Source organism: Pantherophis guttatus, chromosome 1, assembly GCF_059756535.1.
Source record: "Pantherophis guttatus breed Tessera chromosome 1, ASM5975653v1, whole genome shotgun sequence".
Lineage (NCBI taxonomy): Eukaryota > Metazoa > Chordata > Lepidosauria > Squamata > Colubridae > Pantherophis > Pantherophis guttatus.
This window is the reverse complement of record NC_142063.1, coordinates 251,902,878-251,919,102: the sequence shown is the minus strand read 5'-3', so window position 1 is coordinate 251,919,102 and position 16,225 is coordinate 251,902,878. Positions and strand designations below refer to the sequence as shown.

The 16,225-nt window shown below is 35.9% G+C and overlaps 1 long non-coding RNA gene across 1 annotated transcript; it reads right to left on the bottom strand.

Moving 5' to 3' along the window:
• Nucleotides 1-7,968: 7,968 nt before the first annotated feature.
• LOC117666381 (uncharacterized) lies at nt 7,969-15,745 on the bottom strand. Its single transcript, XR_004591747.2, has 4 exons — nt 15,694-15,745; nt 15,313-15,381; nt 8,750-8,966; nt 7,969-8,034 (listed from the first exon to the last, which is right to left on the bottom strand). It is a non-coding gene; the product is annotated as an uncharacterized LOC117666381 (long non-coding RNA).
• Nucleotides 15,746-16,225: the final 480 nt, after the last annotated feature.

Sequence of the window (16,225 nt, the reverse complement as noted above, 5' to 3'; positions counted from 1 at the left end):
GTTTTTCTGTCAAAATCAGCCGGAGGTTTGATTAATAATCTGGAAAAAGAGAAAAAAGGAAGACTTCCAATCTGCATAGAAACACAACCATAAATAAACCAAAGCCGCATTATTATTTTGTTTATAAGGCGTATAACATCTTGTCTTAAGGGAAGATACATCAGAAGCGGAAATAAAAAACAAGACATCAGAAATTCCATTCAAGCATCCACAGTGGTGGAATTATTTACTGCCGTAGATCATGTTGCTGCTGGCCTCTTTGTGCTGAGGGAATGCAACCTTCCAGTTTTGTCTTTAAGAAAAAAAAATCACCAAGAAGGAATAAAATGTTCCCCTATATGGCTAAATGATTTGGGGTTATCTAGTCTTTTTACCTCTTCCTCGAATGCAATGCAAATTGAAAAGAATAAACCAGGTATTCCAAATGGCTCTAACATGTTTTTACTTTTTTAAAAAAAATCTTAACCACTTTGTCATCTTTTTTTTCAAAAACTAAGATCTACTGGTAATTCATAAATATTACAACTCATACATTCAATCTTGGTTCTGAGCTAAATACCTAAATCCCCTTGGACAAACATAAAAACAGCCCTGCACTCTTTGTCAACCAGGATTTGAGTGATGGCTTTTGTTGGAAAAGGGAAAATGTGTTTTCATACACAATGCTGCTATTAATTTCTTTTTATGTCACTAAGGTGTTTAAATGATGCCAGTCCCTCCCCCATGAAAAAGTTTCCTACCCAACATAATTTGTGATACACAAAACTTGCACAATTCCTCAAGAACGCTTGCATCTCCTGTTGCTATGAAGTACAGAAAAATGCTAACATAAATGCTCTTAAGATACATGACTTTCTAAACTTTAATACTGAATATAACAAAACAGCAGGTTTTTGCTCTGGGTATTGTCTTCCCATTGAAATATGAAATAGAATATATTGCCGAGAACGGGGCTAATTTAAGTTCTCCATCCACTTCCATTTTCATATTTGTGTGTAGATATGAGGAAATGCAATTCTTCCACAAATGCCTGCTTTGTGAAAGAAAAGTGTGATATTGAAGTTCAAGCTGTGTCTATAAATACTCTTAACGGCTTCTTTGCTGGCTCACCAGTTGCTACATCAAATTTCACTTGTTCTTTTAGAAAAGGCTATTGAATGTATACAATGTTTAGATCCAGTGGAGGTCAGGGGGGGAAGTATAAAAGCTTTTATGCCTGTTTGTTTGATGGGCATCAATGTTTTCAAATAAAGAAGCTTGCATCTTTGTCCTACCTGTAGTCTTCCAGTGATAGAAGCACATGTTTCTCTCTGAGTATTTCTTAGAAGGCTTTTGTTTAACTCAGTTTCCTTTCAGGATCATTCTCTGAGAACAAATAAGACTCCTCTATATTCTATTTCTCTTTTGGGGATGTCAGAGGCACATCTTTAGTATAGGAATTCTTGAGGGATATTTAATAGTTCTGATGTTTATGTTAATCAGGTCCTGGTCATCTCAACAAAGCATTTATTATTATTATTATTATTATTATTATTATTATTATTATTATTATTATTAATTCAATTTATATACTGCCCTTCTCCTATTTGGACTCGGGGCGATGCACAGCCAAGGATAAAAAACATACCAATACAAAATTTAAAATCAATTAAAAGAATTATACAGCTTTGGCCCACAATTTAAAACAATCCAATTAAAACCCAATTTACACTTAAAAAGCTAAAAAACTAAAAAGAGCTAAAAGGGGGGGGGGTCACGCCAGCCCTGCCTGATGGAAAAGAAAAGTTTTTAGGGCACGGCGAAAAGCCCGGAGATCTGGTATCCTTCATATCTCCGTGGGCAAATCGTTCCAGAGGGCAGGTGCTGCCACAGAGAAGGCCCTCTCCCTGGGGGTCACCAGCTGACATTGCCTGACTGACGGCACCCTGAGGAGTCCCTCTCTGTGGGAGCATACTGGTCAGTGGGAGGCTATCAGCGGAAGAAGGCGGTCTCGCAAATACCCAGGTCCGATGCCATGAAGCGCTTTAAAGGTGGTAACCAACATCTTGAAGCACACCCGGAAGACCACTGGAAGCCAATGCAGCTCACGCAGGAGAGGCATCACATGGGAGCGCCTTCTTGCTCCCATAATCCTCCGCGCGGCCGCATTCTGCACCAGTTGGAGCCTCTGGGTGCTCCTCAAGGGGAGCCCCATGTAGAGAGCATTGCAATAGTATTTATGACTTTTCTATTGTTCTAACATAGCACACCAACTTTCTCCTTTCCACCGCTGTGCCAGTATCGTTCTGCTCAAAGAGGTTCAAATAAATTCAGTTCTAAGCAGATGTGAAATGCTGCCTATGACACTTTTTTCAGATGAAAAATGTCTCTATTAGTCTTACATGAGAAGACATATTTCAAGGGTTTTCAGTAAATTTGAGAAAATTTATTAAAATATATATATTTGTGGTTGTTGCTGGAAAGAAAATAATTCAGATTGATTCTCGTTGGTGCAATAGAGTTCTCCAGACTTCTTTTAAAGTAAAGCAGGTCTTGTTTGAAGTAGTTCCAACTGTTTCTGAAGTTTCACAACTTTAAAGACAAGTATTAAACAACTAGTTAGCTCATTGTTTATTAGACATAAATACATATTTACTTACTGGTCACTTCCAAAGGTGCTTTTTCAAGAGGCAACTGGACTTCTTTCTTTTTCTTTGAAGATGTTTCACTTCTCATCAAAAAGCTTCTTCAGCTTTTCAGAGCTAAAAAATCTTCTTGGATGAGAAGTGAAATATCTCCAAAGAAAAACAAAAAAGTCCATTTACCTCTTGAAAAAAAGCACCTTTAGGACAACTACAGTATGACCTGGATGACTGAGAATCTCCATAGACATTTATTGACCACTCATTTAGCAATTGTTTGAAATTACAATGATGCTTAAAAAGGAGAGTCATGACCAGTCCTTGAAGTTGTGAGTATCGTAGTGTCCTAATGGTCACATGATTATGATTTGGCTGCTTGGATTCACAATGCATTTTTAACTGTTGCAGCATCCTCTGATCACACAGTCACAATGTATGACCTTCTCAGCCAGCTTCCAACAAGCAAAGTCAATGGGGAAGCCAGAGAGATGTTGCAAGTCAAGGTCACATGACATCATGCTTAACTACCATTAATGAATTGCTTAACAATTGTGACAGGAACTGATATTGGATGTGGTCATGTGACATTTTACTTTATGACTACCTCACTTAACAGCAAAATTGCCAGTCCTAGTTGCTGTCAGTAAGTGAAGACTATCTGTACTGTGTTTTCCCTAGGTTGGAGTTTATCAACCTCATCAACTTTAAGACATTTGGACTTCAATGCTTGAAATTCCCCAGCCAGAATGAAGTCCCATGTCTTAAAATTGCTGAGCTTGAGTAGGTATTTGTCTAGGTATTTAAAATGGTGCACATAGGGGTCCCTCTCCCTTTTCTCCTTATACTAATTCCATGGAGTAGATGGCAGACAATGACACCTGCTGAGCAGTGTGCCTGATTGAGGACTTGAATTTGGTTCTCCCTAGACTCAGTTCAACACTTGATCCATCCACTTAGGAAGTGACTTATAGCTCATTCTCTTACTTGTCAAAACCACTGTGTTTCCAGAAAATAAGACCCTGTCTTATTTTTTTTTGAACCCCGAAATAAGTGCTTGGCCTTATTTTTGGGGAGGTGTTATTATTTTGGGGCATGGAGCAAGACAGGGCTCCTCTTGCCATCTTACCTGATTTCCAGCTCTGTCTCCCTAATTCTAACCAGAGGAAATGGCGGGAACTGGCTGTGCATGCGGTTAAATATTTTCGGGGAGGGCTTATTTTTGGGGGAGGGCTTATTTTTGGGGGAGAGCTTATTATCAGGGGATGTCTTATTTTTTGGGAAACACGGTACATTTGTCCTTGTTGAACTACTTTTGCTTTAGGGTCATGACTACTATTTGTTGGCATTCTATCCAGGCCCTATAAAATGGAAAAAATATCTACTATAGTTTGCTCTGAAAGATGAAAAGAAAGAGAAGGACTCGATTGAAGCTGTAATGGTGCAGCTTTAGAAGAGCTGATGGAGCAGGCTGGGAACAGATCATGTTGATACTGGATTGATGGCATATAATCAATATTTTATATTAGAATTATATACAAGAAAGAGTATTTAAGATTCTTCAGGTAAGGTTCTATGGAGGTCTAGACTTTGGGGATGACATTGTGGTGGAGCTTGGTGGTCAGATGATGAATTCTGGCTGGCACAGTCTCTCCAGACAAGGAAAAATTGTGAGATCATCCACTTGAACTCTGGACAGTTGCTCCTCATCAAGAAACTGCAGGAACCAAGGTTTTTGCAGTTGACTTATGAGTTGAGGGGCTGGAGGTTGAGGGATTTTAATCAAGCTGAAAGCCATAATGCATCCTACATGTACACACGCTTTGTAAAAGCCTCATTTTCTTAATCACTATCAGATATAATCAATTTACAGTTAAAGATAGATTTTCTGAGTGGCAGGACAAGAGAAATCCATTTAGTAAGTCAACATTATTTCTAAATTAAAGTAAAAAAAAAGGATTTAACGGATTTAAATTTCATCCTAATGCTTAAAAAGAATTGCATGTAAGAAAGTTTAAAATGAATAATAGGGTACAGTAAGTTTGAAAGATTAAATTTTGGTGAAAGTGCTTTTTGAAATATTAGAATTAAAGAGTGAAATGGACCTGAACTTTGTAGGAATTGCCAAATTACCAAAAGTTTTTTTAAAGTTGATATACAAATTAGGGCTTGCTGACATATGGAGACATTAAAATGGCAATTCAAGAGAGTATACGTATTCTTCTGACAGACATGTCTTTTTCAAGAATAGATATGATTTGGATTTCAAATGATGTAAAAGTTCATAAAGTAAAGACATTATCAAAGACTTTTCATATAAACCAGTAAATTGGTTTATAAAAAGAAACTTAGTTCTTTCAGATGGAGGTTAAATCAAATGTTGTTACAGAAAGAAGCAATAGTGGAAGACTGTAAAAAGAAATTAAAAGAGTTCTTTGAAAATAATTTAGATAAAAGTACTGACATAAGAATGGTTTGGGATGCAAGTAAAGCTTTCATTAGAGGTTATTTCATACAACATATCAGAGAGCTCAAAAATACAAGAGAAGAGACACACTATTTTGGATGAGATTAAAAGAAAAGAAGACTTAAGAAGAATTTCCAGAGAAGTATTTCTCAACAAATTAAGCTTTTACAATGACGGTTATCTATGTTAATTATAAGAGAAATGGAAATAAAATGAACTAGGCAAAGTAAAACAAAAACAAAACATTTGAATCCACAAACAAACTAGGGAAATGGTTGGCATATACATTATGAAAAGAAAAAGAAAATTATATGGAAATTACAAAGGAGAGTTAGAATATTAACAGATAATCTGGTTATGGAAAAAAACATTTTATCAACGTTAGTTCAAATTGTACAGTATAAGCATAGTTTATTGAATAGCCCGAAGGCCTTTTCAAACAAAACAGAAAAGAAAAAGGGAAAAAGATAAAACAGTTACAAAAATAGCAATCTAAAAATATATGATAGATGACATTAAAATTTTACAATATCAAATTTCAATAGCTAAGTTGCCAAGACTAGATAACCCAAATAGGATAGCTCCTCTCTAACTGAGCTCATCTTCCTTACAATCGATAATTTTTTTTTTATATATAACTGGCTCGTAGTGCCGTCATTCTTTTAAAGTATCGAGTGATCGCTCTTACCGGGGGAGGAGAGTCAGCCCTCAACAGAAATGCTAATTTTTGGCTTATATTCCAGTGGGGAAATTTATTTATAATTGGGGACAGATATTGTTTTCTTACTTCTTGATAGAGACTACATTCGAATATTATATGCGCCGTGTCAGTATAAGCAATAAGACATTTCTCTGGAGAAAATGGATGTATGCTTAAAGAAACAAAATCTATCAAGGATTACACAGGAACAGAAACAGACTATGAATGGATTTATAACAGTAAGAGATGTTTGCAAAGCTATAAAAAGATTAAAACAGGAAAGTGCCTAGACCAGATGGATTACCAGGATCTTATTATAAATGTTTTGAGGATGGACTTTCACAACCTTTACAAAATACACTGAATTCTATTTTAGAGAGAAGTCAGAGAGCTGGAAAAAAGCCAACATAGCATAAATAAGTAAGAAGAACAAGATTCGAGTTTAACGAGAAACTGTCAGCCTATATCATTATTGAATAATGACTGTAAAATGTTTACGATGATTTTGACTGAGAGGTTGAAAATAATCTTGCAAGAACTTATTCATAAGGATCAATGCTGGTTTTTGCCTAAAAGACCATTAAAGGATGATATGAGAAATGTGTTGGGCATTTTGGAATATTGAGAGCAATATAACAAAAACATTCTGCATTGATTTTCTTAGATGCAGAGAAGGCCTTTGACAATTTAAATTGGGCCTTCCTATCAAGGTTTGCCAAGATATAAATTTTAGAGAGATTTTTATTAAATGGATAAGATCAGTTTACAGTTTACTCAAGGCACAAGTAATTGTTAACAGAAATCTAACAAACCCTTGTGAGATACAAAAAGGGAGAACATAAGGATGCATAATGACTTTTCATCCCCAAAGAAGGAAAAACAAAGAATTAACTATAACTGTTTTTCACCTGACTGGAGAAGTTGTCTCTCTCTGACAAGGAGGAAGAGGAGGAAATATTTCCTGTTTTTTCTTATCTTCCTGACACATAATTTTTAAAAAAGGGAAGTTATTACAAAGCAGCTGCTAGTTAGATAAAGAAAAAAAAAGCAGAAAAAGTTTTCTCCTTACCAAGTACAGAAATCAGAATGTAAGATACAACTTTCAATTTGGAAAAAGCAGAGTTTGTAAATTTAATTCATTGCCATAACAACTGAAAGTTCTAGGCAGTCATTTGTTGCAATTGCCTTAAAATGGATCCTTCCAAAGAGCAGAAAATCAGATTTGACAGACTTCCAAGTCTGTGATTCTATCATTATGCATCAAAGTCTGAATAAATCTGGAGGCAGATAAGACTTTCTTCTTGTGCTTTAAATAGATACTTTGAATTACAGCATTGGTTGATGCATATCTTCCCTTCAGTTTTTCCATTTTTTTCTTGGTTTGTTCTATGGAAATACTGTTCCAGTTTTGCTCATCTTCCCCATCACCTCTGATAATCTTAAATATAGTGGAGATGGCTTTGAAGATCTATTCCACATCCCCTGAGCCATTCCAGAATTTTGGAAAAGCCACATGACAATCCATTTTCCTCTCCAATAGAACTCAGTGGAGCAAAATCAGATGGTTTTTACCCTCCTTTTTAATTTCCAAGGCATGTCACAATGGATCAACATTTTCCCAGAAGCAATTTGATATCCAATTCTCTAGCAAAATTAATGAGCTGATTAAAATCATACTCTAAACATAACATTTAATCTTTTTTCCTAGAAAATTAAGGTAAATTAATTTTATGTATTACCAGATGTGTTATACAAACAATGTATAGTATTAATGACTTTCTTCTCCCAAAGAAGGAAAAATGAAGAATTAACTATAACTTTCTAAGATAATATTTCCTATTTTTCTCATAAATGGATCTCTGAAATTGAGGACTTCTTTCTGAGGGTGCCTTCTTTAGCAATAACCTCTGAATAGCCTTATATCAAGATAAACACCTTTAGATAATCAAGCTGTAAGCGGTTTAAAGGCATTAAGATTTTGAATCAGGATTTTTAACCACACCTTTATCTGATAAGGGATGCACATCTCTCTCTATGGGTATTATACTATCCCCACAATGTGCTCAGAGTGTATAATTGACTTTTGCATTTTGGGGTTCGTAAAATTTCCAGACATTCCTCAAGGTAGCTTCCTACAGAGAACATTTCAATATCTAATTATGATGTAACACATTAATCTTAGGAAATTGCTTAATATGACACCTTTAATGGAATATGCAATTCTACACCTTTATCGTCTTTCTTTCTTCCTGTGGAGATAAAAAAAATGTATAAATGTACAACTATAAAAAATACCTTCAGGATTGCTGCTAGGAAACTCCTAACCCCATGAAAAATCGACCTGGTGAATTTTATTAGATCTGGAATAACCCAATCTTGGTTGTATTTATGACCTGCTTTTATAGCTTGATTCATATTTACAACAGCTGAGACCCCTGTCCTCTTATAATGTGGCAGGTCATAATACAGTTGATGAGTGGAACGTATTGATTTTTTTCTTAAAGTTTACTATATTTTTTTCCTCCTTTCAGTATATGAGGTATAATCCCAGTATCTAGGAGTATGGAAATATTTTATGAAGGAGATAACAACAATTTGCAGTTCCACCTCTTTCATAGATTCATGTGACATCTGAAACCAAATATATAACCTGGCACTCTTTGAAAGCAGGAATAAGGTCAACTTTTCATGGGGACAGCCAGTGCCATTCTCATTTTATTGAGAGGAATAATAGCCATAAACTGGTGAGCTGGCTGAGAGCATAGCAAGCTTGGGCTTAGATGCCTCCCCTTCTCTGCCCCTCCCCCATAGTACACCTTCATCCCTCATTATGACTGAATAAATGAATTGGAAATTTTTTAAAAAACTGCTGTTCCAAACATGCAGCTTTGAAAGTTAGGGTCACCAACATGAGTAGGTTTCAGTGGAAATCTGTTAAGGATGGAAGTGCTAATGGAAATATACCATTATTTCTCCTTCAGAAAACTAATAAGTAGGAATGTGTTCCATGTTGCCTGTGTTCCTTTTATGTTCTCTCCTCAGTGTCTTTTTCTCATCCTCTTCTCACCTCCTCTTTAACTGTAACCCAGCAGTGAAATCTACCACTACCAGTAGCATTAAAAGAGAGAATACTGGAACATCCCTTGCTATCTTCATTTGTGCACATCAAATGTCTCAAATTCTGCCACAAGGAGAGAGCAGAATATATCATAAATGAAACAGACAAAATGTTAAAAAGTTATGATATTTATATAGTTACTTACCAAGCACATCTAAATTATATTAAAGTGACCAAAATATCTTTACAATCCCCGAGGCATGACACAATTTAAGAGCACCACTAATGTTTAGAAATTGAAAGTTGAAAAATTTGACACGCCCTAAGTTCTTTGCTCCAGTTTTTGATCAGAAATTAATCATTAATCATGGTTTCTTGTGAGGTAGTTTCTTCATTTCTTCCCAGTTATCCAATATTCTGTCAGCCTCTCCTTTTGTCTATTTGTCTGTTTACTGTCACTAGGATTATCCTTTTAGTTCTTCTTGTCTTATTTAAAGTCCATAAAGACGCCAGGGGGCAGTATATGTAGATAATAATACAGGTAGTCCTCGATTTATGACCACAAATTGAACCCAAAATTTCTGTTGCTAAGTGAGACCCAATACTGTAATCTCATAAATAGGGACCTGTTGACAGGCATCCAAATTTTGATCTTGTCGCCATGGGGATGCTGCAACAATTGTAAGTGTGAAAAATGGTCATAAACCAGTTTTTTCAATGCCATTGTAATTTTGAACAGACATTAAATGAAAAGCTATAATTCAAGGACTACCTGTAATAAAAAATCTCTGCAATTTTGCATTAGTAATACAGAAAGTAGGTGCAACTCACAAATACTCATTATGATATTATTTATAATAAAATAACACTTCAAGATGACACTTCATTGCTGCAATGATGAGTCTTTAGAGTGGGAGGAAGATATAGATTACAACTGCCAAACACCTGTATCTCTCACAAACCATATTTCTAAATAGAAATCTCTTTGTGTGATTGAGAATCTTTCAGCACCCCAGATCAATTCATTTCTAATTTATGCTTTATAATTACTTCAGTGACCTTTTCAGATCAGAGTGGTGGTATTTGCCTTTAGAAATCACTGTATTCTTTCCCAAATTACCTTTTTAAAGTTTTGGATCAAATTACTTGTATCAAAATATATTTCATTTTAATTGAGTCTATTGGTAGGAACTAATAGAAATGGTTGGGATGAGTCATGAGGAAAAACTGCAGTGGCATCATGATTATGCATTAAAAAGATATTTTAAGGCATTACCGCTTTTCTTTCTTTAATATTTGCCATATATTCTACAATATAATGATTTGAAGAAAGTTGTCTCACCAAGAGTCTTGGAGCATACATCAATGCATTCTTCCTTCTCATACCATTTGATAAAAATACTCAATGTTTTGCTAATGATACCATTTAAGTAAAGCATAAAGCATAATTTATTTATTCGAAGGACTTCAAAACAACACAAAGAAGTTAAAAATACAGACCATATTAGTCAATACTGCAGTTGAATTTGCAATAATAAAATTATTGAAGAACTTAAATACTACCTATCAAAATGGAAAGCAAATCCAAGTATAGATGTATCTTTTTCTATCTGTTGTAACAAAACCAGAACAGAAATAAATGTTAGATTGAAATTCTATGGAGATTCTCAATCAACCAAGACATGGTTGCCCCAAAGGTGTTTTTTTTCCCCCAAGAGGCAATTAAACTTTCTTTGTTTTTTCTTGAAGATGTTTTTCACTTCTCATTCAAGAAGCTTCTTCAGTTCTGTCTGAGAAGTGAAATGTTTTTAAGGAAAAACAAAGAAAGTCTCTTGAAAAAGCATCTTTGGATTAGATTGGAAGCCCTGCAACAATCTTACATCTTTGTCTTTGAGAAAATATAGTAGACATTCTCCATTTAATAATTAATTTTCAGAGCATAAAGATTATTTCACAATTACTGCATTTTCAAGCATTGTTGAATTTATTATTTAGTGTATGATATAATTGTTCAATTATATTGCATTATATATATATTCGCCGTGGATGGCATCACACCTTGCCATTACATGTATGGGTCCCTTACTGCATTTGACTTGATCCCAGCCATGTTTAGCACAAGTCCTTGAGTCCCATTTACGATTCCAAAGGTCAAAGACAATATCTTAAATTTTAAAACATCAATAGGAAACCAATACTCTGTCAAGGTCAGAATTATAGTATATGACTTTTGATAGCTACCGGTAATGCTGTCAACAAGTTGGCAACTGATTTTGCAGTTTAGTGTAGTTTCTGGATTATTTTCAAGGCAACATCATATTGAGTGCATTGCAATAATCCAAATAAGATCATAGGTCAATGTAACCAAGCTATCTTGATGGCTATGAACTACCCAAGCCGTACAAGGTGATTTGAATTCACACAGAATTTTGTCACAAGTGTTTTGTATTCGTGCAATATTTAAGTGCAAACATTTTTTCTTCCCTTTAAATAACCTTGTTTCCTTAAGCATATTTTGAAATGTATAAACTTGCTTCTATTTCATGCAATTAAGGACTACCTGAGTCATTCATTTTATGATCCTTGTATGATTAATTCTCTTTTAAATCAATTGAAGTATATATTTTTATTGTAGACAAAATAGATTACTTTGCTTAGGAGAGTATTGACCTATGCCAAGAATAAGGGATGGAAAATAACCACCTAAAGAGCTGTTGCTGTTTAGTATATATAAAACTGCACCCAAGCACTGAAGAAAGCAAACACGGAGTTATGTCTGATAGAAATAGCAATAGCATTTAGTTTATAAACGTGCTCTCTGGGTGGTTTACAATGTAGAAACACTATTTGCATATTTCCCCAAACAATCTGGGTTCTCATTGTACAGATCTTGGAAGGTTGCTTCAACCTTGAGCACTGTCAGGATCAGTCTCCAGACTGTGGGCAGAGTTTGCCTGAAATACTGCATTTTAATCAACTGTAACTACCAGGTTTGATCCCAAACATACTTTTTCAAGATGCAACTGGACTTTTTTTTTTTCCTTGATTATGTTTCACTTCTCACCCAAGACGTTTTTCAGTTCTTGGATGAGAAGCAAAAAGTCTTCAAGGAAGAACAAAGGAAATCCAGTTGTCTCTTGAAAAAGCACCTTGGGGACAACCATGACCTGGATGACTGAGAATCTTCATAGGCGTCAGGTTTGTTGAACTGGGGGTACAATTTTAACTGGTAGTGAGTGAAACCAACCCACCAATAGGCTAAGAATTCAGAAGAAACTTTGATCTGATGTAACCTTATATCCTTGCTTATATTCGCCAAGTCATCTTCTGGTCAAGAGAATACCCTCCAACCAACTTTCAACCCAATGAACAAGCCTTTGAATATACAACATGTATAGATCTTGGAAAAAAGGCTCAGATAGATACCTTGCTTGAGAGAAATACTACATAGAATCCTCAGAAAATATTTATGCCCCAATAGCATCCTGCCAAGTGAGCGGTGCCAAAATTTTCAGACCCTGGTTGAAGAGACACATTTTACCTTTCATCCTTCCCACTCCATTAAAATGGACCAAATTTTATTTGGCAGGGTTTTAATAAGCAAAAAAATAATAATAATCCTCAAAAGATACCATTGTCCCCTCTGCCAAAAATTAAAAACAATTAAAAAATAAAAGTCTAGTCCTGCTGTAATTCAATCTCTTCAACCTGAAGATGTCCACAAGGCTCATTAGTGAGTTATTATGAGCTATTTTTCCCTGTGATTCTGTAGGTTTTGGAGACCTACATAGTTACATCATCCCTTCTGACAATGCATCATTTCTATATCAGATTAGTATGGAGAATATATAAACAATTCACAAACACTTTTGTTTAGAGAAATTTAGGGCAGCCACAGTTTTCACTTTCCTCAAAACTCATGGACTAATTCAAAGCACCCCATCCACTTGTCCACACCATGACCATTTTTGTTACATTGTGAAGTGCTTTTACAGAGAAGAACACCAATAGCCAGCACACTCCAGCTTCTATCCTTATCCTAATTTCATATTGCCTCGGTGGTGCAGTGGTTAGAGTGCAGTACTGAAGGCTACTTCTGCTGACTGCCAGCTGCCTACAATTTGGCAGATCAAATCCCACCAAGCTTAAGGTTGACTCATCCTCCCATCCTTCCGAGGTTGGTAAAATGAGGAGCCAAATTGTTGGGGGCAATATGCTGACTGTGAAACTGCTTAGAAAGGGCTGTAAAGCACTCTAAAGCGGTATATATCTAAGTGCTATTGCTAAGTGCTATTTTGTAACAACTGAAATAACAATAACTGGCTACTGGAAGAAGAGTTTGAAAGATGCTGCCTTACTCATTTCAGAAAAGACTAGTGATGGGATTGCTTGAATACCGGTGAGAATAAGATCAAAAAGACTACCCCCTTATTTCTAGTCTTTTTCAAATAGGGCGAGTGTTTCCTTCCATAAGAAACTGTTTACCTCTAACCTCCAGTATTATCTAATGTTTAACTTTCAAGTACCGATGGGACCACTCACTTAGTATGGTGTCTTCGTCATGCCAGTCAGAGACAGTATTTGGTTTGCAGATATATGCTATGCACTGGTGGGTTTCAAAAATTTTACTACTGGTTCTGTGGGTGTGGCTTGGTGGGCGTGGCAGGGGAAGGATACTGTAAAATCTCCATTCCCACCCCACTCTGGGGGAAGGATGATGTTACGTCCGGATGGCAAGCCCGTGTGGCCAATAGAGCAATGGATTGGTCCATGTGCCAGCAACCAGCCGGTGGGAAATTGGCGGCTCCTGATTGGCCCAGCTATTGACAGCTCAGTATAAAAGAGCTGTCAGTGCCTCAAAACGCTGCTCGCTCTCCAAGGTAGTTAGCTAAGCAGAGCGAGTCACTGTTAGCTTTTATTGTTAGCCAATAAACAGTTGTGAAGTGTTTATCCTGCCTCGCCTCCCTTCTTGAGCCTTGGTTCAGCGAATAGAACAGATACTGCAAAATCTCCATTCTCTCCCCCAATCCAGGGGAAGGTTCCTGCAAAATCCCCATTTCCTCCCGATCAGCTGGAACTTGGGAGGCAGAGAATAGATGGGGGCGGGGCCAGTCAGAATTTTTACTACTGGTTCTCTGAACTATTCAAAATGTCCGCTACTGGTTCTCCAGAACTGTTCAGAACCTGCTGAACCCCATTTCTGATGCTATGGTCTGGGAAAGAAGTTTGACTAACACCTAAATACATGTTGCTCTTGAGAAAGCAAGTTTTCTTTCCTTTATATATTCCTGTAGCATTTCTATGGCAACCAGTATATGAACTACCAAACATTTCCAGACCTTGGAGAAAGAGAATGTCTCATTGTCTTCTCAGCAGAAAGACGCTTCCATTTGCTACTTGACAGTGAATTTGTATTTTTCGGAATACCTGGATCTTCAGATATCACATACACTTCTTGTCAGAAAAGACACTATGATTACTCAGTAGTTCGTTTAAACTCTTTTAAATTCTCCCTTCCTCATATTATTTCTTTTCTCCTGTCTAGTTTGTGTCATACAGTGCTTTGACTTAGCATACTCTTCCTTTGCTCAATTGCTCAGTTAAATTTTCTATTTACTCTTTGTATTCCTGCCATCCAGGAATGGTAATGCTTTTAAAATTTACTTCTGTAAAAGGTCACACAGCGGTAGTAATATGACAGCTTTCTTTTAATCCATGCTTAAAATTTAAGTAGCAGATTAAGTAGGAAATTTAAGTTTGCATTATCTCTCTACAGAAGAGCAAAAGGGACATCTTACATCCCTCAAGATTTTTATAAGATACTACATTTTATTGCTTATGTGATTTATGTAATATAAACAGTCTTTCTTTCCACTCCTCCTGTTCATCACTTTTTAATCTTTTTGTTCATTTCAAACCCATGAAATGTTTGGAAAAATATGTGTTTGCCTCATAACAAAATGCATACTATTTGTTGTGCATATTTCAACACCCAGAAAATAAATAACTTTATAAACACTCATAAACAATGAGATTCCTTTCTTTTTCACACTTCTCTCATTCTGAACCCAACATTATTTTTGGAGTCAGTGACAATCAGTAGTAGTAGTAATAGTAGTAGTAGTAGTAATAGTAATTTACCTCCCTTTGGATGAAGCTTGGTGTATAGGTAGCTGATGAAACCATTTTTTTTATTTAGAAATAACAAAACATTAACAACTGCCTCAAGGATTACCTGAAACCAGACTAGTCAAAGTTCTTCAATTTTAGTGTCCTACAAGATCATACCACTGCTGCTAGTTGAAAAGGAGCAGGGGACCAAATTCATAACTACCATACTAACTCTTACCCTTTCTGCACATAGATATTTTGCAACATACTGCTTAGAAATGCATTGTATATGGGAAAGCTTCTGAAAATTGTATAGAAATTCTGATGGTACATTAGCAAACCAGTGACTGTTACTTACAATTTTAAAACAGCTAGTGCTAGTTTATGTTTTGTTTCCTGATGGAATTCAAAGTGTGAGTCTTCCTTTCTTAAAAAAAAAAAGTTGTAAAGTTGAGATGCTTCCACAAATTGAGATCCTATAAAACATATCTCCGAGAGATGAAGCACATTGTGATTTAAGATATGCCTAATGTGGTAATGGTGTTCATATGTTAATTGGCTTGTTCCTTTCGATGAGGAACATCCATTTTTCTTTTAGGTGTTAATGAGCTGTTTTATCTTCTCTGCTTCTGCCTTTATCACACATAAATATCTACTTATCTGATAATATCAGTATAAATGCATTTTATAATTTTTTTAAAAAATGAATGGAAATTGAATTTATGTTGGGTACAAATACCTTCAATTAATGATTATGAGCAGCTAAGTTTCAGGAAGTTAAGCATCTTAGACTGTGAAGTGATTCCACTGATTTATCTGCTTTGGTGAGAAAGGAAGTAAAAGCTGACATTTTTCTCTCTTCATTTTGGGTGCGGATCAATCAGTGCTGTGACATTCTCATTTTATCTGCATGCCATTTTATTCCCAGGAATAGAAACTCAACCCAAAATAACTCTTCTTAAATATTTTATCATGGATCAGGGTCTCTCCCTCCATCCCTTCCTCCCCGCCACTCTCTCTATCTCTTTCTTTTACCATCCTTCATATTCAAAGCTACAGAGTTGCTCTGGGGTATATGAGGAGGATACACAGCTAACATCTATCTATTAGTTAATAGTCAATAGATTATGACGTAATACAAAATGTCATGAATCACTTTCTATGCTGCCATTTGACTGCACTATATAGTATCACTCAATAGGGGCTATCTCTGAGTGTATGCCCAGCTTTTCAAGTGAAGGCATCACATTGGGAGCTTCATCCTTGTTGGA